General features: G+C 38.1%; 2 long non-coding RNA genes across 3 annotated transcripts in view; one reads left to right on the top strand and one right to left on the bottom strand.

Annotated features, from left to right (window-relative positions):
• LOC142870887 (uncharacterized) overlaps window positions 1-24,946 on the bottom strand; it is a 151,567-nt gene that overhangs the window by 39,467 nt on the left and 87,154 nt on the right. For both annotated transcript variants that reach the window (XR_012919213.1, XR_012919212.1), the window contains exon 4: window positions 15,242-15,327. This is a non-coding gene — a long non-coding RNA (uncharacterized LOC142870887). The remainder of the gene's footprint in view (window positions 1-15,241; window positions 15,328-24,946) is intronic.
• Window positions 1-24,946, top strand: part of LOC142870886 (uncharacterized) — a 48,588-nt gene that overhangs the window by 3,188 nt on the left and 20,454 nt on the right. The gene's annotated exons all lie outside the window — the stretch shown is intronic.

Raw genomic sequence — 24,946 nt, 5'->3', positions numbered from 1 at the left:
AGCGAGCACACAGCTGCCATGAGCTATTTACTTCTAGCAGAGACACCATCAGGAATTTCATAAGCAACTTGACTGGGGCCAAAATCAACAGTTTCAAGAAGGTGGTGGGATTTCAGGAGATAATAATTTCTTGAGAATTTATTTCATAATTAATTAAACAGATACCACTTTTTCACTAAATAGATTTATGTATATACATACACATATTTATGTACAGGGACTTCTTGACTTACAACAGGGTTGCAGATCAATAAACCCATTGTAAATTGAAAATACCTTAAGTTAGAAATGCATTTAGTACACCTAACCTACCAAACATCATAGCTTAGCCTGGCCTACCTTAAATGTACTCAGAACACTTACAATAGCCTGCAATTGGGCAAAATAATCTAACACAAAGCCTATTTTATAATAGTCTAAAGATCTCATGTAATTTACTGAACACTATACTGAAAGTGAAAAACAGCATGGTCGTATGAGTACTCAAAGTAGTTTCTACTGATTGCATATCACTTTCCCACCATCATAAAGTCAAAAAATCCTAAATCGAACCATTTTAAGTAGAAGACCCTCTGTACATATGTGTTTGTGTGCATGCATAATTGCAAGCCTCATAATTAATTAACTCAGGAGCCTTAAAGCTGCCAAATGTCACACAAGCCAGGCCCAACTGCCCTTGCCCTGCCCAAGTCTAAAAAACCCCAGCATATCCACTCTCCTCATTGCATTATCAGACTTTAAAAAGAGCTTCTACTAAAAACTGGGAAATGGCTGAGGGCTGGTTTATATGGTGCCTTGCAATCAACAGGCATTTGTCCAGGGACCTGATTAATAGTCGAGGATGTTACTACTACTACTGCTACTATTGTTTTTCTTCTTTCTTTAGTCACTTGTTTTCCCACTCTCCTTCTGATTATTTCAAACTACGGAAATTTGTTAAATTCACTTGAGGGTATATGCTAAATAATTCCCTAAGAGAACATTCAATGGACATATGGATTGTTGGTCAACCTGCTCAGTGTTTCAGATCTTCTAGAGTCTCAGTTTCCTCCTCTGAAAAACAAAATTCATAACAACTCCTCTTGGGATAGTTGTGAAAACAAATAGACTGGTGAATGAGAAAGTCCTTTATTCATTTTAAGGCATGGTAAACATATTGTTTGTTATTCTTTAAAGACTGAAAAACCAGAATGAGCTCCCAGATCAGGATATCACTGAAAGTCTATGTGTCAGTGGATGAAGATGTGTGGTAGTTCTCTCCAAATGGTATATATTTTAAGGGTGGTGGGGCATAAGATAAATCGTGCCCAAAAGAGAGTGCACTGACTGAAGGCATGTCACAATGATATCTGACGGTGACACTATGTAAAGAATAAAAGTAGAGAAAAGGAAGGGCAATTGGAGAAACTGAGAAGAGTTGGTGGAGGCAGTAATAGACAAGTGAAATACAGTTGTGCTCATAAAATTTAGCAATATAATATTGCTATTAGAGTACACGATAACTAACTTTACTAAGACACACACTAAAAGTGACATTTAGGCCAGGCACAGTGGCTCATAGTTGTAATCCCAGCACTTTGGGAAACTGAAGTGGAAATATCACTTGAGGCCAGGAGTTCAAGACCAGACTGAACAACATAGTGAAACCTTGTCCCTATAAAATTTTTTTAAAAAATTAGCCAGATGTGATGGCACATCGCTGTAATCCCAGTTACTCAGGAGGCTGAGGCAGGAGGATCACTTGAGCCCAGGAGTTCGAAGTTACAGTGAACTATGATTGCACCACTGCACTGCAGCCTGGGTGACAGAGCCTGTTTGGGACAGGGGGTGGGGGTGGGGAAGTGACATTTAGAGACTGTAAGAATCAAAGAACCCCATCAATTCTCTTTGTAGTAAACTTGATGTTTGCAGAAGCTGTCCCTATTTGCTACTCAGCCAGCCCCTTACATTGTCGGATCACCCTTGAATCTTTGCCCAAGAGCCCTTCTGTTGACTGCATTTCAGACTGATCTCTGTGCTACCCTGGTTTAGCATCTGCATCCAGGCCATTATGTTTGAGGCTCATCTGTACTCAGGACTATATTTGCCCCAGTTCAGTTCACCTTACAGATGCCCTGGGGCAATTTGCTGCCTTTATTCTCCAACAGCTTAGCACAGCTGCACTGAGATGAAGGTGGCCTTGGCACTGATCTTCAGGACCTATTCCTATTAATCAGGGCATGACCCACTCAGGTGATTTTGGAAGCAACTCCGACTACAGTTCTCTGATTTTTGTCTATGTTAGAACTTTGTCTGCTATAGACGTATTCCCATTCCTATCAGACAAAACCTGATTCACAAAAATGCCTACCTTCTAACTGATACATTTAAAAATGCCCTTTGGGTTTACAAAAGGATTTACTATAGGATTTTTTTAGATAGCTCTTTTACTGCATGTGAATAAGATTTTATTTACCAATTTTCAAGAACACATTTACCACAGGTAAAGAGTGATACTTCTGCATAAAAATAACACAAGATAAATATCCTTAAAGACTTAAAGGCCTGCCTAGACAGCATAACAACAACAAAAATCAACTATTGGTCTAATTCATAATGAGAAAAGCCCTCATTTTTAAAAATCTTCTTAAGGCTTTATCCAAACATGGGTAACCCAATGTCATTTGCATTCCTTGGGCTTGACACCTAAATTTGTCCAGAATTATTATTTTAAAATATAAACTGTCTTTTTTATATGAAAATGAGAAAAAGTGGTGCCCAGAGGGAGTCACAGGGTTGAACATTTATTTTGAAAATCAGGTGAAAGTTTGGGATAGGAGCCAGCAGCTCTCAGTTATCCATGTTAAGGACAAGACTGGTTTGCTTAATTCAAAAACTTTCATGCTAAGCAACACATTCAATTTTTAAATTAATTTATTCATGATAAGCATTTGCTTTCAATTTTTTATTACCACCTCCGCCTGTTCTCCTTCCTAAATCTCCATCTGATCTTTGTTTTCTAAGACCCTGGCATGTGTTCTATAGACATGAAAGAGTTAGATCATTCTTCTCCAACTAATCCATTTAATTACCCAACTCACCCCCAAGCAACATGCTAACCAGAAAGACAACATATTTTGTTAGTGAGTATCTGTGGTTGGCAAACTGGATCAACCTGATTCTACTCTGGTCAAGGTCCAGGTTTCTGAGTTTCTGTCTTCCATGAAATTACACAAGGTTGGAGAGCGTATCAGAGACACTGAAGGATTGGGTCAGTTACTAGTTCCTTCTTCTGGGTCTTCTTTTCCCAATAGTCTTTAAATACGTGTAAGACTCTCCCAATAAACATTAAAAAAAAAAAAACTTCTCTTTTGATCTGACTCTTCTGTCCTATCTTTCCAATTTCTTATCCCTTCTCCCATATTTCTCAGATGTGCAGCCTATACTCCCATTGACCACCTTCTGCTCCTTCAGTCTCTCCTGACTTGGTCTCCATGTCACTACATCTTCCTAGTTTTCCTCATATTTCTCTGAGTCTTGCTTTTGCCTCTTTTCTCTGCACCACCATTCAATATTGCCCAGGCACAGAGCTTTCTCTCACCATTCTCCACCTGTGTTTTCTCCCTGTGTGGTGTTATGCACATCTGTAGTTCAAGGACCAAATGCTTGTTAATGGCTTCCAAGTTCCAATCCTTAGTCCAGAACTCCCACTAGAGATTCCAACTCATATGCTGACCTATAGTCTTGACAGGTACACCAGAATAAAAGCAAAACATCCAACTCAATGTGTACAAAGCTGAAATCATCAATTTCTCCCTTAAATGTATACTTATTCCTATAGTCTTTAGTTTATAATACTGCCATTCAAACAAATATTTAAACAAGAAACTTGAGTGCCATTCTTGATTCTGCCATCTTCTTCAATCCTTGCGTGTAATCAATGATGACTTCACATTGTCTTGATGATTTTACTTCTAAGTATTTCTAAAAATCTATCCTTCTTATTACCCCCAAATACTGCTACTAAGGTCCCTGACTCTCCTTAGACAATGTAACATCCTTCTCAAAAGCCTCATTTACATCCATTTCATCTTCTAGTAGCAAATAGAGTTATATCTAAAATGTCCATGTCTTTAATAGAGCCCCATGTCCCCAGAACGAAGCTCCCTGACAGGGAGGGACATGACCCCTTGCCCACCTTATACCCTCATTTCCTGCCACCCAACCTCATATATTTTATTTTTCGCCACTCCATCTCACACTTCATGCTTTAGAAACCTTGAAATGCCTGTAGTTCCCCATACAGCATTCGATTCCTTGCCCTCACCTTTGCTCAGACTTTCTTCTTTCCTACCTGTTCATATCATCCCCTCACATCTACCAACACCCCCTACCTGCCTAACTCCTACTCATTCTTTGTGAATGAGCTAAATATAATCTCCTAAAGCTTTTTGGACATGCAACACTCCCCACCCCCAGGCTGAGCTGAATATCTCTCCTCCATGGCTTCGTAATGCCTTGCATCTCTCTCCTGCACACTCATCCTCAGTCTATAGCAAAGTGGCCCGCATAGAGTCAACTCTCATAATATTTATTGAATGAGTGAGTATAGAATGGCAGGTTGGCTTCCTGCTGACTGGGCTTGTAGCAATGTATCGGTATCAGATATGAAGTTATTTCTTTCCACTGAGCAGGGGAGTGTGATGAATGATTTTATCACCATTTCCTACTGGATTACCTTTAGCAGTTCAATGTCATGATTTTGTTTGAAGTGTTGTAGATTTTCAGAATATCAAACACACCCAGATCTAAATATGCCTATGAAATTACATTTTAAAAGTAATATTAAAATAGTTCCCATTATGGAAAATTGTGAACAAGTTTCTTCCAATAGATGACACAATCAAATATGGCCCATAATTTCCATGTCCTTCTATTCTAAATTTGTCATTGGAGATGCCAATAAGTAGGTTCAAGTTTTACTTATGTGTCTAGTCTCTATCCCTTCTCCTGTAGGGTGGTGGCAAGTGCTGTGAATGGCTAGAAAGTTAGTCCCCAAAGAAAAAAGAAGAAAAATCTAAAAGGATGGGAACCACCCTTCTAATAATGAAGAGATAACATAGTGCATTTTTACACTATTTTAGCATTTTAAACTCTAGAAAAATAGAACAAAGCTTCCTGTAACGCACAAGTTAGTGCCTGGAATTTGTCTCACAGGAAACATCTGGGATGCTGCAGGTCAGAGGCGATGAAGGTTACAATGGGCATGTTTCACAGGGAGTGATTAAGTGTGCGGAAACTGGAAGTTTCGGGGTATAGGATGTGAATACTTTTTAAGACAAGGGCAAAGAAGCATAGACAACGGAAGACCTATCGAAAGAGATCTGGAAAAGAAACCAAGAGGCTTCAAGAGATAAAAACAAAACAAGTCAAATAATTATTACTCACTGTGTAAAAATGACAAAGAGGGAAAAATTGAAAGTCTGAGCTTTTAACCCAAAAAATGACAGAAGAAATATAGCAGTCTGTGGATGACCAAATCTAATATGCCTTCCTTGAGAGATAGAGGGAAGAAGGAAATACTACAAGACGGAAGAGTAGTTCTTTTTAAGTTTAGAAACGTTTCTAGCTTTACAGACAAGAAAGTTTACTGGCTTTTTTATCAGCATAATGTGCTTTTTGTTGTTAAAGCTTATGTTAAATATTATTGCTAATTTTTATTTAAACTTTAAGAATAAAGAATTTCACAACAACTTGTCTAAAATATTTGATTCTAGACACAATTCATTAGATTGTTCCACCTAAATCAGTTTATTTTCTAATTTGCAATATTAGCATTTGATGATTTATGTTCCACTGTTATCCACTAGGTACCCTCGATTCAAAGTACCATAATGAAACGCAACTTCCAGACTCTCCAGGCTCATGTATCCCTTCAAATACCAGAGGGAGCCAGCCTTGCTCTTCATTTTCCATGTTTTTCTCCAAAATGATTTGTCTCCCAGCTTGGACATCAAGAACACCATCTTAAATAACAGTTTCTAAAGGCTCACAGTTCCTTAATGGAATAAAGTTCATACATGTAGACAATTACAGGTAGAGAGTTCATTTTGTCCTTGGTAAAATAAAATTATATATATATATATATATATATATATATATATATATATACACATACACTCATGCTGCTTTAGATTAAATTGTGTCTGATATGAACTTGAAAAGGCAGTTATACAGTTTTTAATATTTTACAGTAACATAATATATAGGTACCACTAATACAAAAGTTATATATTAGATATTTAGACGATATCGCTAAAGTTTAGCATCACCAAATTATTTTATATACTGGGAGCCAAAGCTTCACATAAAACAATGTGTAATCCCTAAATGTTTTAGGCCTAGCAGGGAAAAAAAGGCATGTTAGTAAGAAGTCAAGAGGAGGAATTCAAGATGGCGGATAAGAAAAACTGCCGGCCGGAGTGTCTCTGCAAAAAAGACAGATCTTAGAAGAAAGTGAAAAAAAATAAACAAGCAGACAAACATAGATCAGACGAGGGTCAGAAGGAAGGGTGCCTGAAATTACAGGAGACTCCACAGCAAGAAGTTGCAGAGGAGAACTGGAAGGAGAAAGGCCCTTAAGAGGCTTGGAGACCAACGACAAGGGGAGTCTGGAATTGGGTTATGTGCCAGGCATGTTGTGACCACATGAACAGCTTCCAGTAAAATTCGCTGGATACTGAATCTCTATAGGCCTCCCTGGTTGACAACATTTCTCAGGTGTTGTCACAACTCATTGCCAAGGGATTTAAATACATCCTATTGTGATGCCACTGGGAGAAGACTCTTGAAAATGTGGGCCTGTTTTTCTCTGGAATTCACATCATGCTCCTTTTCCATTTGCTGATTGTGCTTTGTATCCTTTTGTTATAATAAATTATAGCCATGGATGCAACTAAAAAAAAAAAAAAGTCAAATTTATTACTACATTGTGGAATATTAAATTCATCTACTTGTTAAGAAAAAATTGAGTATTTTTTCATTTCTAAACTATAAACATGCCTCTAGATATGGTGAATATAACATATTATTGATACCTAAAGCCAACTCTGCCTAACATGAGACATTACTCCAGACTGTTCTCCATGAACTATACCGAAATGGGAGTGAAAGATAGAAAAAAAAGGCATCAGTATTTTATATTTTATTTGCTTTAGGGATTTCTTTGTTGTTTTTGGTTAGTCATAGGCAGCGTCCTACTGTTCCAATGAGAAGGCATTCTGGTAACATTTATCCACTGCAGTTAGAATGAAAATTAAGGGGCAAGAAAAATAAAACATTCTCTGTCATATAGGAAAGTAGAATCTGGAAAAATCTCTTAAGCAGTTTGTGAAGAAAATTACAACCTACTCCTTATATTTTTTTTCTTCAACTTCTTTTTGGTTGAGACAGAATGTGATTTCTTGGTATAGTATGATATGGTGTATATATATTAGTTATTCGTGGTTGAATTACAAATTACCACAAAGATTTAGTATCTCACAGAATTCTGGAAAATCAGAGATCTGGGGGCAGCTTAACTGGGTGATTCTGTCTCAGGGGGTCCCATGGGTTGCAATCAAGGTAGCATGACCAATCATCCCAGTTTGCTCATGACAAAGGAGTTTCCCAGAAATGAGATTTCAGTGCTGAAACTGGGAATCTACTTGAAAAACCTAGGTAGTTGGTTCTCCTAAATCAAGTGTCATTTGGGACTAAAATCTCTGAAGACTTGACCGGGGTTAGAAGATCCACTTCCAAGCTCACTCATGTAGGTGTTGGTAGGAGGTTTCAGTTCATTGCCATGTACACCTCTCCCAGGACAAGCTCACAACATGGATTCCCTCAGAGAGCGTGATGCAAAAGAAAGAGAGAGATGCCACACTGCCTTAGATGGCCTCATCTCCAAGTCATATGCCATTCATTTGAAGGAAAATCCTAAGTCCAGCGCACATTTGAAGGTAGGAGATTATAGAAGGACATAAATTCTAGGAAACAAGGGTCATTATGGATGCCTTGGAAACTGGCTACCAAGTTTAGTATGGTATGATAAAGATATAGTATGGTATGATAAAGCTTTGTATGGTATGATATGATTATAAAAGTAATGTGCCTAAAACACCACAGGTAGGTGTCCAGGTGAGGCACATTCATTTGCTCATTCAACAGGGCTTTGTTATAGATGAGATATCATATTAAGGATCCCTGGTTGGATAATCTAACAAACTACTCCCCCAGGAGTTTACATTGGAGAAATATGTCCTAAAAGAATTTCAAGGTTAACTTTAAAAGAAAAATAAGTACCGAAAGCAAAAAGTAGGTTTATTGGCCTATTTGGACTGCCATAATAAAAAAAAATCATAGACTGGATAATTAATTTATAAACAACAGAATTTTATTGCTCACAGTTCTGGAGACTGGGAAATCCAAGATCAAGGCACCAGATCTGGTGTCTGGCTTGCTCTCTGCTTCATAAATGGCACTTTCTCACTGTGTCCTTCATGATGGAAGGCACAAACAAGCTCCCTCAGGACTCTTTTATACAGACATTAACCCTACTCATGACGGCTCTGCCCTCATGATCTGTTCACCTCCTAACACCGTTGCACCAAGGATTAGGTTTCTTTTTTCTTTCTTTTCTTTAATATGAACAGGGGATGGGCAAAGAGGTTCGATTTTCTTTTTCTTTTTAGAGGTTTTAGATTTTTACATCCTTGCTTCCCATTCATTTCTCTTTGTGTGATGACTGGGAGGCTAATGAGGTGTCATAGGTGGGAATAATTGCCCTTACAGGACATCTTTCTCCCAGATGCTTATCAGTGAAAAAATCACAAGAAAGTGGAGGCTGCAAAGAACTCCTCAGTTTTTTGAGAGTTTTTTTTTTTTTTAAATAGACTCTTATTCTGTTGCCCAGGCTAGAGTGCTGTGGTGTCATCATAGCTCACTTCAACCTCAAACTCCTGGACTCAAGTGATCCTCCTGCCTTAGCCTCCCAAGTAGCTGGAACTGCAGGTGTGTGCTAGGACGCCTGGCTAATTTTTCTATTTTGGGTAGAGACAGGGTTTCACTCTTACTCAGGCTGGTCTAGAATTCCTGAGCTCAAGCAATCCTCCCACCTCAGCCTCCCAGAGTGCTAAGATTACAGGCATGAGCCACTGCACCTGGCTGGATTAGGTTTCAATAAATGGATTTTGAAGGGGCAAAAACATTCAGATCATGGCAGTAGGATTAAGAGCCTATCACATTTTGAAGCTTTTATGGAAACTTTATCAGTCAAACATTTGGTATAATGCAATATAATGCATGAGCTCTTGAGTCAGTCTGCCTGGGTTCAAATCCCAGCTTTGCTATCTTCTAACTACAAGACCTTCATCAAACTATAGCTATAAAATGTTGATAATAATGACCCCTGCCTCATGGGGTTGTTGTGAAGGTGAAAGAGGCCAATTTTATAAAGTGCCTAGAATAGTGCCTGGCATGCAAAATGCAACTATTAGCCTTTATTATCAACCATCACCATTCTTGAAACCAATGTCTCTTCCTTCTACACTATTTGTACACTTCTAGTTCTCTGTCTCCTTTGCATATCATTTATTCTCTAATTCATTTTTGGCTGCCTTTCCTCTTTCCACCCCTGTGCTTCTCAGGATCCTGGCCTCAATCTACTTCTCTTTTCACAGTCTTCCTGGGAAATGTCATCCTTACATACAGCTTCAACCATCACCTACATGCCTAGGACCTTTGAAACCTACTTGCCCGTCCAGACTCCTCTCCTATAGATAGGCTCGGAATATCGGCTAGACTCATAAGCAATAGTAACATAACAGATCTAGAACTGAGGTCATGATCTTGCTGCTCTGTGTCCTACTCACTGCTTCCCTTTCTTGGTAAATGGTGTCACTGTCTCCGTAGTTGCACAAGCCAGAGTTCTACCTTCAGAGTGGTCCAGACTTGTTCCTCTTAGTCACACTCAACATCCAACCAGTCACTCCATTTCATTTCTTACAATCTTTTCAATATATTTCTGTCCCACTTTCTTCATCTTCTAATGCCCCAGCAAGGCCTCCCCACCTCTGGAGGAGTTGTCATAGCATGGGAACAGACATAGGTTTCAAGTCCCAGTGCCATCACGCTTTGGTTATATGATCTCACTAAGCCTCAGAATCCTCTCTAAAAACAAATGAACAAACAAGCAAACAAACAAAAAAACTTTCCCCACCACCCAGGGACCCTAGGAACACTCAAATCAAGGCTCCCACAAAATCCTCTATCAGGATGTTGATATTATTCGACTGTCCAGTTGTTGCTGTGAGCTCCTTGAGAGTAGAGATTTGCCTCAATGGCTCTATATGCCCAATAAAGTGTGGTGCCTGGCAGACAGAACTTAAAAAATATTTATGAAACGAATGGTAATGTGATAGGTGGACCTCAAGCTTTTCCAGCACCCACTGCTAGAATCACCACTGCTCCCTTGTTGACTGCACCTCTGAGATCAAATCCACCAAAATGTCCTCATTTGGCCACTGGCAATGACTTAGCTGGCCATCTGCTGACCATTTTAAGTGAAACTGCATTTTAACAAACACAAGCATATACGCATTAAATGGAATATACTTCCCTCTTGGTTTTGACTAATGAAACTCTTGATAAAAACTACTTTAAGTTGATATGAATAATATCCTTTCCAAAAAATTTTTTCTTCAAAAATAGGGAATTGGCGTAAATAGTATTCATTACATTTTATTTTCTTTGAAAGAAAATAATATCTTATGAAATATTTTTCACTTAAGGCTTGACAACTGTGATAATGACTTGAATCAAGTTTGAAAAAGAAATAATTATTTTTTCTTGTATAAGTCCTTGAAGTATAATTGGGTTTTATGGTGGAAAAAAAGCATTGCTATCAGACCCCTCAGGTCTTAACTATGAACATAACTTAGAAAGTCTTTGTAGCACCGCAAAGCAATTGCCATTCAGGTATCCAATATTATAAACAGGTAGAAACATACCAACTGTTGGTAAACGCCATAATATAACACATTGTTCCACAATCCACAACCTGACAAATCCCTTGATGCCAGTCTACATTCTGAAATATTCCATGAGTTCGGCAGCTGAATCAGTTTATATCAAAGAAAATGCTCTAGTTAAATTCAGATTATTTTTATGTTTATGATTTCAGAGTAATTGACATTTGACCTCTTGTAGAAAACAGCAAAGATACTTCATACAAATGACAAGCTCTCATTTGTCCTAGATTTGGTGATAGTGGAGAATTCTGACACAATTTCATCTTCTGTCCACTTTTGGATTCCTTCTCATAATTACCAAGACATGGCAAATGACAGTCTTAGTCACATGGTAAATATTTTTAGAATGTAGAACCTATTACTGCTCATATTCATCTGGTAATTAGAGAGCCAGTGTGAGATATAGTTAAGCTAGGATCAGGAAAAAATATAAAATAGAACGAAAATTTTAAAATTCCTTATTCTAAAAGAGCAAATATATGTGATATTTAACTGTGAAGCTGGAGGAAAGTTTCTCAGATTTTTTTTAAAAAGAGATTTCTTTTTTTCTCTAGGCAAGATATTTATTATCATCTCTCATTATTTTGATAGTCCTTTATTTCTAAACTCAAAGCTTTATTCTTTGTCCTTTTAAAAATTGATAAGATAGTGGGATAGCTGATCAAACTAGATGTGACAGCAACAAAAATAATAACACAACTGATTCATGAGATAACATTCAGATTTTATAAAAACTCAAGAAAATATTTGAGAAGCATCTCTCTATGAATTTATTAAAAGACTCTTAAGCACAGGTTTTATTTCTTATTCTTCCCTCTGTCTCCCAATGTATCTCTAGCTATCTAACTTTTTAAAAGTTAAAAAGAAAATGTCATAGCTATACCTATATTTTTATAGCCATCCAAATTATTATATGCTTAAATCTTGCTTAGTGCAGTCATTACAGAGAGGAAAAACAGTAGCAAAAAAGAGCTATTGACACTCTGTGGTGCCTTTTACGGAGAACCCTTGCACAAGTACTGGATAAAAATGAAGAACGAATGAATTCATGAATGATTAATAAATAGGTATCTTTGTAGAACTTTGAATGGCTGCTTTAATGAAGTGGTTTTGGAAATCATGATAATAACACTCACTTGATGGTATTTTTTTTTTTAGCTCATTGCTAAGCTTCGCAATAACCCAAGAAGGTAGGTTTTGTCATCATCACCGTTTTAATGGTCTCTGAGAAATTAAAGAACCTGCCCAAGTGTTGGGGCTAGAATTCAAACCTAGACCTGACTGGACCCAAAAGCCTCCAGCTCTTTCCACCATAACGTGCTGCCTTTCGAATACTGCTGAAATATTGCAGTGGAGCTTTGTTTAAAGGACATCCCCACCAGCTCCGATAAAGGCGACCACACAGAGACAAGAAGGCTCAGAGCTGTGCACTGTGTGTCCACTCTCTGTCTTCCCTGGGGTTACAGGACAGCTGTTACCATCCATTTGCGCGGTGGCTGTTTCACACTGGTACCGTCAGGGCCGTTGAAATCACAGACACATTCACTCAGAGAAAAATAAGAGTGGATTTTCTTTTTTCTTTTTGAGAAAGCTTTTTACACTAATCCACTTAATCCCATGGTTGATTGGCCATTGAAATCTGAAGCAGGGCATCTTTTGTTGGGAATTTCCTAACTTTGAAAAAAATTTAAATTAGCCAATAAGATCTTTTTATTGCCCCTTCCTTAACTTTCAAAAAAAAAAAAAAACAAAAAAGTTTATGTGATTTGGAGGGGGTGGTAAAAGCAGGAACAGATGGATCATTTCAGCAAAATGAATATTATTTTACCTCTGAGGAAAACTACATGTTCCACGAAAGCAAACAAAAATATAAAAATTGATTATAAAAATTGATTATTTAATAACTAATTTATTTTTAAGTAGGATTTATCATATATGTTATTATACATTTATTCAAACCCGTAGAAGTACAACACCAAATGTGAGCCCTAATGTACACTGTGGACTTTGGGTGACAATAATGTGACAATATAGGTTCATGAATGGAAACAAATGTACCGTTCTGGTGCTGGGTGCTGACAATGGGGACAGAGGGTATATAGGGACTCTGTACTTTCTGTTCAATTTTGTTATGAACTTTAAACTGCTCCTTTTAAAAAATCTATTAGAAAAAGCAGGATTGGCATTACACAAATATACATACTTTCTAAATTCGACAAAGAAGTAAAAAATGTTTTTCCTATTCCAGTGGAATAAACAAAAAAATAATGCATTGTTTAATGGCAGTGATACTTTCTGAGAAATGCATAATTAGGTGATTTTGTCATTGCGTGAACACAATGGTAAGCATTTATGTATCTAAACATATCTAAACACAGGAGAGGAGCGGTAAAAATACAGTGCAAAAGATAAAATGTTATACCTATATAAGGCAGTTACCATGAATGGAGTTTGCAGGACTGGAAGTTGCTCTGGGTGAGTCAGTGAGTGAGTGGTGAGTGAATGTGAAGGCCTAGAACATTACCTACTGTACACTACTATAGACTTTATAAATACTGTACACTTAGGCTACACTAAATTTATAAAACAAAAATTTCTTTCTTCAATAATAAACTAATTTTAGCTTACTGTACCTTTTTTACTTTATAAACTTTTTAATATTTTTAATGTTTTGACTCCTTTGTAATAACATTTAGCTTAAAACACAAACACATTGTATGACGGCAGAAAATTATTTTCTTTCTTTATATAATTATCTTGTAGGCTTTTTTCTAATTTCAAAATTTTAGATTTTTTATTTTATTTTATTTTATTTTTGCTTCTTAAACTTTTTTGTTAAAAACTAAGACATGTACACATACATTAGCCTAGGTCTATCTGGGGTCAGAGTAATCAACATCACTATCTTCCTCCTCCACATCTGTCACATTGGAAGAAAGGTTTTCAGGGGCAATATAACACACATAGAGCTGTCATCTCCTATGATATCAATACCTTCTTCTGGGTACCTCCTGAAGGACCTGCCTGAGGCTGTTTTACAGTTAACTTTATTTTTTAATAAGTAGAATGAGTATACTCTGAAGTAACAAAAAAAATTATAATATAGTAAATACATAAACCAGTAACATAATCATTTATTATCCTTATCAAGTATTCTGTACTATGCATAATTGTATGTACTATACTTTTATACAACCAGCAGCACAGTAGGTTTGTTTTTACCAGCATCACCACAAACACATGAGTAATGCATTGCACTGAGACATCAGAATAGCTATGACATCACTATGTGATAGGAATTTTTCACCTCCATTATAATCTTATGGGACCACCATTGTATATGCCTTATAGCTCCCAACCTCCAGGCTGTGGATGAGTACCAGTCTGGTCCGTGACCTGTTAGGGACTAGACCATAGAGCTCTGCTGCCCCCACCTTCTCCCCCCATCCATGGAAAAATTGTCTTCCATGAAACCAGTCCTTGGTGCCAAATTCATTGAGGACTGCTGTTATATTCAGTCCATTGTTAACCAAAGCATCATTATACAGTGCATGACTGTGTATATAAAAATGTCTGGCCTTGACGTTTACACATTTATATGAGAGGTGATTCCATTACCATAGATTCCTACCTCAGGTTCTCTCCAGTCCTTAATGATATCACAACTTCCCATTGCTGGGCTCAGCCCAATGCAGCATCAGCATCACCTGGGAACTCGGTAGAAATGCAAATCCTAAAGCAATATCCAGACCCACTGAATCAGAAACTCTAGGGGTGAGGCCTGGCAACCTGCTGTTTAACAAGCCCTACAGGTGATTCTGATACATGCCAAGGTCTGAGGACCACTGTGTTTTGGGGGGCTTGTTTGTTTATTTTGAGAAACAGTTTTGCTCTGTTACCCAGGCTAGAGTGCAGTGGCATCATCATAGCTCACTGCAATCTCAAACTCCCAGGCTCAAGTGATTCTCCTGCCTCAGCCTCCCAAGTATCTAGGACTACAGGTGTGCACTACCACACTCAATTAATATTTTGTTTTTTAATTTTTTGTAGAGATGGGTCTTGCTAAGTTGCCCAGACTGGTCTCAAACTCCTGGCCTCAAGCAATCCTCCTGCCTTGGTCTCCCAAAGTATTAGGTTGAAGATCATTGTTTAGGGTACACCATCACCACACTCCTTTGCCAGGTAATTCTTACCTTAGAGTTGAGAGGAACCATAGAAAGTCACCTCTCTCATTTCACAAACATGGAACCAAATCTCAGGAATATCAGAGTTCAATCATCTGTAGAAATAGAAAAACAATACCTACTTCACAAGATTGCTGTAACAATTAATAAGTTAGTTCATGTAAAATACTTAGAGCTTGGCATATAAATGTCTAAAAAATATTAATATTAGCTATTATCATTGCTATCATGATAATTGTTGCTAGCATTATAATTATTTAGCTTTTAGAAATGGTTCATGACCATAATTCATAAACTATTCTCGGACAACTGAACTGTGATTTTGTTAATTGCTCTATGAATCCTTTCTTGTGGGAAAGTATTTGTACTTATTGCGTTGATATTTACTACTCAGCCTAAAGGCAGGCTCCACGCAGAGGTCCCCTCCCTTACTAGCCCAATAGTGACACTAATAATGACCTCTCTGGGCAGGTGTAGTGTGAGAGTGATATTGACGCACCAGCCTTCCTGGACAAGATGCTAAGAGCAGACGCATAATGGCAGAGCTCTTACACAAGCATGGAACTATTGGGAGAAGAAAACAGTGGATGACAAACAAGCTAAGAGAAATGTTATAAAACCACACTGAAGAAATAAACTGTAAGAAAGCAAATTTAAGCATGTGGGCTAGCTGTGGACACCCAAACAGGACATATTCCAAGGCTGAAGGAGCGATGAAGAAAGGATGGAGTGCAAATCAGGGATAACAGAGTGCGTGGCAGAGATCAAAGATGGTCCCTTAACTTCATTTTAAAAGGGGGGGAGGTGTTTAATGATTTGTTTCAGTCTATGCCAAAACAGTCTTATCAAAATGACCTCATCAAAATGGCCATGTCAAAACATTATGGACCCAAGTAGGAAGAGTTCAACCTGGAACAACCACAATGTCCAGTATAGTCACCTAGACTCTTAAGTCTAGATCAGACTGATATAGCCCCATGGCTCAATGCCCTTCGAAAATTTCTGTGCCTTTCATGGTCCTTGTCAAGATTAAGGTAGTTCATAGACTAATATTGATAATAACAGCTAGCACATATGTTTTTGACTCTGAACGAGGCACTTTCCTCAGAGCTTTGCAGACAATAATTCACAACAACCTTTTAAGGGACTATCATTATTGTCAAGAAAACTTAAGCACAGAGAAGATAACAACTTCCCAAGATCACATAGCTGGTGAGTATTAGAACTGAGATTGAAGTGAAGGTAATTTGGCACTGGAGACTGCAAACCCAGAGCCCAAGTTCTTGCTCACTGAACTCTGCTGACTTAACATTGTTCTCTCTTACATGCTGTTTCTATTCTGTACCTCAAGAATCCTACATGGAAATAGCTCCTTTCTTTAATTTACTTTTTTAAAAAAGAAAAGAAAAAGAAAAATTCATCACACAAAGCATTTATGTGTATAGCAGATTTTATTAAAGGTTTGAGAAAATGGATTGAGCAAGTTTGCCCTACAGCACTTAAAACAACTCAAAATTATGTGCCTCAAAGAATTTCCTTTTTTTTTTTTTCTTTTCGTCTGTACTTTCCAGATAGAATCTGGGCCTATTTTTTTCATACCCTAATAGTGTATTGAACTTTGTTCATAAAGAAAGAAAAAAAAACAGTTTCTTCCCGAAGAATAATTCTGGCCCTTGCCATCAAGATGAGCATTTTATTTAACCTTTTTGCCCTGGCAAAAGTCCTCAAAAGGGCTAAGAAGCTTGAATTATATTGACAATAGGCTCTAACACACACCCGGCTTTACCTTAGTGCAATATGAAAAGGAGTGCTGTTTTTCACAATTTTTTGTACTTTTTTTGGTCAAGCACATGTGTCAAGGAACAGCAGTGTTAGCAATAGCAACATCTTTCAATTTAGATACCACACAGGCCTGAATAGACACCTGAATGTCTCTTTAGCATCCTTCAGGGCAGAGAGATGACAGTTTGCTCAGGTAGTATGTTTAGTGAAAGTAATTTGAGGACCCCAGTCAGAACCAGCTTCATAGGCATGTGACCAATGCAATTGCACAGGGCCCTGCTCTCAGAAGGGCTCTGCAGTTGGTTTATCGCTCTGCTGTCACTGTCTTGGAATTCTTAATAATAATCTTTGAATAAGGAGCCCTGTATTTTCATTTTGCATTGATTCCCCAAAATTACGTGGCTTCTGCTGGCTTTGGTGTTTGCCTTGTGTCTTTTATCTGCTAGCCAGCATTATACCTTCTAAACAGACAAGAAGGTGAATTAAAACCATCAGAAGATGTCAAGCCAAACAGCATCTCAGCTTGATCATGGACTAAAATTTGATTTTGACCAATGTCAGGTACCTTGGAGCTGGGCTCCTCCAAGTATGGCCTAGACTCTGCAAGCCCATCTGCAAACAGTTGCTGATCCTCAAGGAAATAAATATAGAAACTGTGAGTAAGTACTTAGAAACTTCTTAACACATGATATTGTCACAATATCAAAACACATGATCATTTTTCTAGTCATTCATTCATATTGGATTTTATAGAAATATGGGTACATGACAGATGAAGGGGAGGAAGGAAATACTCTGGTGTCTGCCACAGATATTTTGTAAAGCACTGCCTGAGAGTCACAGTCTCTTTTCCAACCAAGAACAAGAAACAGGTGAAGCACGACAAGATACTTAGAGACAGAGACTACAAATGAAATGTCAGATGAAAATGCTGCACTCAGGAATTTGAGGTTCCAGGATTCCATGGGGTTCCATGAGACATCCTAAAGAGATTTATAAAATAAACAAAACATTTTAGAAACTCTCTTTTGCCTAACAGCTGCCACAGAAAACATACTTTCTGGAAAAAAACTTCTTAATATTATTACATTAAAAGTACACTCTTTGGACTCAAATGTAGGTATATCAACAGTAGTTTTGTATTTCCCACCATTTCCTGATGCAAAATTAAACATTAGAGAGTGGCGTGATCCAGACTGGACCTGGCTTTGACACACTTCCTGAGGGACTAACTACACTTGTAGATTGTTTACTGCCCTGGTGTTCTGGTCCTGATGAAAGATTGTACACTACCACACTTTTTCTTCTCTGGGACTTCATTAATTTCATATATTTCATTTGCTTCTTTGCTCAGAGGAATATGGCTCTTGGTTTATATTTAATATAAGCTTTGTGTATGGGGGTCTAGATGCTTGCCTATGTCCAAACTGGAATGCCAAAACAGTTTGCCTTTACCTCCTCTCCTGAACTTTTTAAGTCATTTACTTGTCCATATAGAAGGCTTTCTTTCTGCCTAACAGATAAGAAGAGGCAGGGTAGTGACTAGGGCTCCTCAAATCATTGCTATTGAGCGAAGTCTTGGCAAAATACCATCTGCTTACACCAAGGATTGCTCTATGAAACAGCCTCACAAAACCTATTCTTGTGTTTACTAAGAGGTAGTTGTTGGGTTTGGTGTTCACAACATTACACCCTCAGGAGAAATTCCTGCCTGCCCTTGTTACAAGCAATAGTTAAGTTTTTCCTGCCCAATTAGTCCCTTTTTATGTCATAGATGCTGTAAGTTGTATAAGCTTTCTCTTTCTTTTTGGCTGCCAGGACACCAATTAGTACCAAATTCACAGTTCTTTTGTACCAACTCCATAGGCTTTTATGGAAGATTTTTATATTCATTTTGTTCTTAACTCTATGTTAATAAATCCCTCTCTAGTTTGTTTTCTCTTTCTTCACCTACTTACAATTTATGTTATATCTTGTAAAATAATTCAGATGATGTTAAACAAAAATGTTAGGTAAAGACAGAATGGAGAGACCAGAAATGGGACACAAATCAGAGAAAAGGAAGGAGGGAGGGAAAGGGGAGAGGGAGGAAGGGAGGGAAAGAAGGGGGAAAAGAGTAAAACAAGGAAGAGAAGGGGTCCTTTTCCTGTGGTAAGAAGATGAAATGACAGTCTCACAGAATTAAAGTAGTGAGGAAGCCATAGAAAAAAAAGTATAGATTATTATGGGCTGGAATTAACATAAAAGCCATTTCAAAGCTAAAATCTGAGAACTGCTGTCCAACTGCATTGTTCATTATCTATTGCTATTTAAACATGTCTAAGTATAAATGTAACAAGAGATTACAAATGAAGATTTTCCTGTCATCTCAGAAGCTTGGCTAAAGCCTCAAATCTAAGGACAAAAGTTAACTATTAGACCCTTTCCCATTCTAAGAAAATATTCTAGACACATCCCTGTAGGACTTACTAAGAGGTGGGCAAACTTGTTCTTCAACCACCAAGTCCATCAGCCAACCTGGAGGGGCAGAAGATACAACAGAGGACATTTTTCTTGCCCGGCGTTAGTGAGAATGGGGAGCAGCTTGGTGGTTTCTCTTACCTTCCCATGGAGTGCTTCCTCTCCCCACACACCCACTTCAAGCCAAGACAAGAGGGCTATGAGGGAAGCTCTCAAAGGGATTGGGGTTATTTTCCAGAGAAGAGACTGGAACCTCAGCCTCTAGCTGGGTGTTTGCTGAGATGTCAAATCTCAGGTACCCACCCCTTTAAAGAAGCCTTAGGAAAGCCTGACATGTTGAATGTGTCTCCACCAGTTTGGGACTGTACATGAAGATACACACTGATGGCTGCTTCTCCTCAGAGAAGCCTGAGGGTGGGAAGTTGGCCAGAGGGGACTATGGCAGGAAGTGAGGAGAGAGGGCGGCAGTGTTGGTGACCTGAACTTCCACAGTTCTCCTTCAGACCAAGGGGAAGCTGCAGAGGGCAGCTAGGCTCTCGCCATCTTGAAAGGATCCCAGTGGAGAGGGTTTCCCACTGGGTGGAGGAAACCCCAGAGGTAGACCTCTGTCATGGGAGGACAGGAAGATTCATAGAGATGAACAAGATGAAACTTCGCCTGTGTGAGGGAACTGCCATATGGATGTCCCCAGAGAAGCCTCTCCAATGGACCCACCAACGCACCTGGCAAAAGAACAAGTGCTGGGCATCTGCCATAGAGAGGGTGACTGGTGCCAAACCAGTCAGTGCACCACAGTCAAGGAGGGGCCTTCGCTCCTTCTCCTCTGGTGCCTGCAGGGAAGAAGCCATGCCTGGTTCAGGCCACAGTTATGGAGAAGGGGTACACCTTTGAATTCACTGACAGTTTAATTTTTCTATTTTAATTAAACGTTTTCATAGGTGAAAAAAGACTATTCTAACCTCTAAAACTAATCATAAATGCAATGGGATCTCTAGGCCCTGGGAAAAGAAATCCAATCCATTTGGATAGTGGGGGAAATAATGCTATTTTCCTGATTTGAATCTACTCAGGTTCAGCCTCTTCAATACATCATTTATATAACTTAAAGAATTTTGATTCAAAATAGAAAAAAAGACAATTAAAACATCACCAAAAATAAAAAAATCAAATGGGAGTCCTAGTAATATAAAGTAGCCTCACTCTTCTCAGAATACTTACAAGATGTTTTAATTAAAATTAAATTGATAATGTCATCTCACACTTTAATTTTCCCTTTCTCAGAGAGTTGACCTTTCTTCTCACACCCTCTTCCTTCTCCTTTTTCAGAGTCTCCCACTTTTTATTTACTTTTTTCTAATTAATTAGAGTAATAAACAAGGAGGGGACAAATACAAAGGCAGGAATTTGTTTTAGAAAAGTATTAGTACAATTTCTTAATAGTATAATTTCTTTTTTTTTTTTTTTTTGAGACAGAGTCTCACTGTGTTGCCCAAGCTAGAGTGCCGTGGCATCAGCCTAGCTCACAGCAACCTCAAACTCCTGGGCTCAAGCAATCCTCCTGCCTCAGCCTCCCAAGTAACTGGGACTACAGACATGCGCCACCATGCCTGGCTAATTTTTTCTATATATATTAGTTGGCCAATTAATTTCTTTCTATTTATAGTAGAGATGGCGTCTCGCTGTTGCTCAGGCTGGTTTCAAACTCCTGACCTCGAGCAATCTGCCCGCCTCGGCCTCCCAGAGTGTTAGGATTACAGGCGTGAGCCACCGCGCCCAGCCAATAGTACAATTTCTAAATTCTTAAAGCATAGTGGTTATAATAATTCAGCTATGGGGACATTTTCATACAACAGTGATTTGGTTTGATTTTGTAGGTGGCAGTACATTCTGTGCCCTGCTTGGAGGAAGACACGCTCCCTGGGAACAGGAGGTTTATATGGCATATATGCACAGTGACAGACCACATCACTTTCAACCATGAGGCTTCATGAAATCAGCTCTCACCAAGCTTCTTTCTCAATATAGTCCCATTTTCTTGTTGCAACTGGCAGTGCCACATATTTTCTCATTTGGATGTAAAATTCTTTACTAAGAAATCCTAAATCATTTGCAAATTGCTTTCATAACTATACTCTAAATTGGAGCTTCAATTTTTTTTCTCTTTCTACAAAATCAAGTCTTCAAAATGAGTATAGTTTATTTTCCTTCCTAATGACAACTTCCAAAAATCTCTGCACACAGGCTATTTTAGCTTAGTTGAAACAGGTGGCTGGAGCCAGAAAAACTGGGCCTAAGTCTCCAGTCCATTGAAATACATTTCCTTCCTGGCTGCAGCTGCCCTTCTGAGTATATTTAAACTGCAAATCCTCCCTCTAACAACACAATTAATCAAAGTGACTGCTTTTAGATAAATGCATGTAAAACCTAGAACGCCATTAAAATCACACAACAATTGGCCAGTAAATCAATGTTTATAGACTATAGGTGAGCCTAATTGGTGAAGACCTTCAAACCTACTAATTGTTTCAGAAATGGTTGCATACAAATTTTCTGATACTCTTCTAGTTATACTTGCTATATCACAGATTGTCACAAAATGTAGTGCCTTGAAACTACTGCTTTAGATTCTTGTAGTATGTTGTGGATCAGACATGGAGGGAGGGTTTGGCTGGACAGTTCTCACTTGGGGTCTCCCATGTGGGCAGTGACAGTGGGATGTAGCTGGAGTCACCTGAAGGCTCTACTGGGTTGGTTGTCCAAGAAGACTTCCTCCCAGGGCTGGTGGTTGAAGTTGGCTGTTGCTGCGCATTCATCTGGGGCTGACCACAGCACCTGCACCCGGCCTTTTCAGCATAGAAGTCCCACTGGAGGCTTATGTTGTGGCTACTTCCTCCAGGGCAAGCATCCGAAGAAAAACTGGGGGAAGTTGCATGGCCTTTTTTGAGCTAGCCTGGAAAGTCATCAGTGTTGCCGCCATTGCATCCTGTTGGATATGAGTTAGTTACTAAGGTTGGCCTAGAATCCATGGGACAGGACATAGACCCCCACCTCTCAATGGGAGGAATGTCAAAAAAACATTGAGACTATGTTTTAAAATCACCACATTCCAATTCATTTATTATAATGAAACAATCCCTCTTCCTCTTTGTACACTAAATTCCTACACATAAAAGAAAACTTCTGGAATGACATTACCCTTTAAAAGTCCTGGCTGAGGTGTAAAGTTTTTTAAAGTATAAGATTTAGTTGTTTAGTTTAAAGCATACATTTTGTATTCTTAAGGGGAAAAAAGTCCAATGATATTTTGGCTATTTTCACCTGGATGGTATGCATGGAATTTAAACATTTTTATTGGGTTTAACATTGTTTCATGGAGACTGAGAAGTCTCTATGAATAATTCAACTAATGAGTTTGATTCTATGCCAAGGTTTGATTAGCATTGTGACACCACCCATTAAACAAATTTTTCAAAAAGAGCCCCTTTCTATTAACTACAAAATAATGAATCTCTTGACTCCTAACCATGCGTGTAAAGGTTATTTAAAGACATCTCTTCCCTTTTGCAATGTGTAAGGTACTGAAATGTCATTGTGATGGTAGGGGAATGAGGGCAGATGGTAGCTAAACAGAGCTTTTTTCCCAGACCGAGTAGAAACTTGAGTGTACTGAGGATTCTCAGTAAGGAGAACACATGATCTTTCCAGTGGAACTTGTAAGGGTTGGGGCATTGCTAAAACTCACTTCCACCCAGAGGAAATCCCATACCATCTTTCCTGCCATACTCACCATTCGTGTGGTTCAAATATGAATGTCTCTCCTGTGTGAATTATAAATTCACATAGTGACAGGAATGGAGATTCAGTTATCTTTTCATCTCTGATGTCTGGAATGAAGAAAATGCTTAACTTACATTGGATAACGTTATTCTTTCTTTTTCTTACAAAGGCATTTCTGAAGTCAAGAAATGTGTATGTATATGTTGCTTATTTAAAAGCATGTTAAATACTATGGGTTTCCAAACCTCCAAAGACTACTATTTTGGTAACCTGAATCAGTGGTTCTCAATCCTAAGGCACATTGAAGGCCTTAAAAAATTTCCAAGTTCCAACCCCAGAAAAAAAACTAATTTAATTGGTCTGTAGTATGTATCAGCCATCTATATTGTTTAAAACTTTAAAAAAAGTTTAAATAGATTTACACTTAGAGAAAATTTGCAGAAATACAACAGAGTTTCTGGATGCCCTTCATCCAGCTTCACCTAATATTAACATCTTAGAAAACTGTAGTATCCTTACCGAAACTAAGAAATTAACACTGGTACAAAACTCTTAACACAGCTACAGACATTACTCTAATTTTCACCAATTTTTCCAGGAATGTCCTTTTCTGTTCCAGGGTCCAATCTGGGATCCCACAGTGCGTTTAGTTTCTCCTTAGTCTCTCCAGTCTGTAACAGCTCCCATTCTTTCCTTGTCTTTCATGACCTTAACACTTTTGAGGAGTACAAGTATTATTTTGTAGAATGTTCCTCAATTTGGGTTTCTCTAATGTTTACTCGTTATATTGAGATTTATGAATATAATTATTATTGATAATACTACAGAAATGATTTGCTCTTCTCAGTACATTCTATCAGTGGGTACCTTATGTCACTTTGTCTTATTACTGATAATAATAACCTTGATCTCTTGGTTAGAGTGGTATCTGCTGGGTTTCTCCATTGTGAAAATGCTAGTTTCACCTTTGTAGTTGATAAATGTCTTGCAGAAAATACTTTGAGACTATGCAAATATCCTTTTCCTCCTCAAACATTAAACTTGAACATGTTTCAGTGGATCTTGCCTGCAACAATTCTTACTGTGGTGTTCTAATGGTGATTTTCTGTTTCCTTCATTTCTTCTACATTCATTAATTAGAGTCTTCTATAAGGGAACAATTTCTCTTCTCTTCCGTTTGTTTATTCATTTACTTATGTCAGTATGGACATGTGGATCAATTTTTTTTAGCTCCCAGGTAAATTTATACTCAAGATTGAAAACCACTGCTAGATGGTCTTTGAAGATAGCTAAGTATGTGCTTTCCCTATTCTGTCTGTTAACACAAAGGTCTTGGTTTTTTCAATGGATATGTTAGCAATATAACCTGTTTCTGTAGTTCTATGAACTTCTCAATTCTGAGTGCCTCTCTCCTCTGCCATAGATAAGCTTGGACACACTTTGAAAAACCTTAAGTCAGAAAACTTATTCCTCTAAATTTCTGGATCTAACTCCAAGCTCAGCCATTTACCTAGACTTACCTCACACTTACTAAAATAACCTTTAATTTCAGCAAACTCAAATCCTATAATGCCTACACCTCAAACATACTACATCATTTCGTTTGGTATTTTCTAGGCTTCCAACCAATTCAATGTGTTGGTTAATAATTTTCAAGTTATATTCCCTAGCATCTCAAGAAATTATGACATTTTA

The sequence above is a fragment of the Microcebus murinus genome, chromosome 5 (genome assembly GCF_040939455.1).
Source record: "Microcebus murinus isolate Inina chromosome 5, M.murinus_Inina_mat1.0, whole genome shotgun sequence".
NCBI classification, from domain to species: domain Eukaryota; kingdom Metazoa; phylum Chordata; class Mammalia; order Primates; family Cheirogaleidae; genus Microcebus; species Microcebus murinus.
The sequence above is the reverse complement of the archived record's forward strand: the minus strand, read 5'-3'. Positions and strand labels throughout refer to the sequence as shown.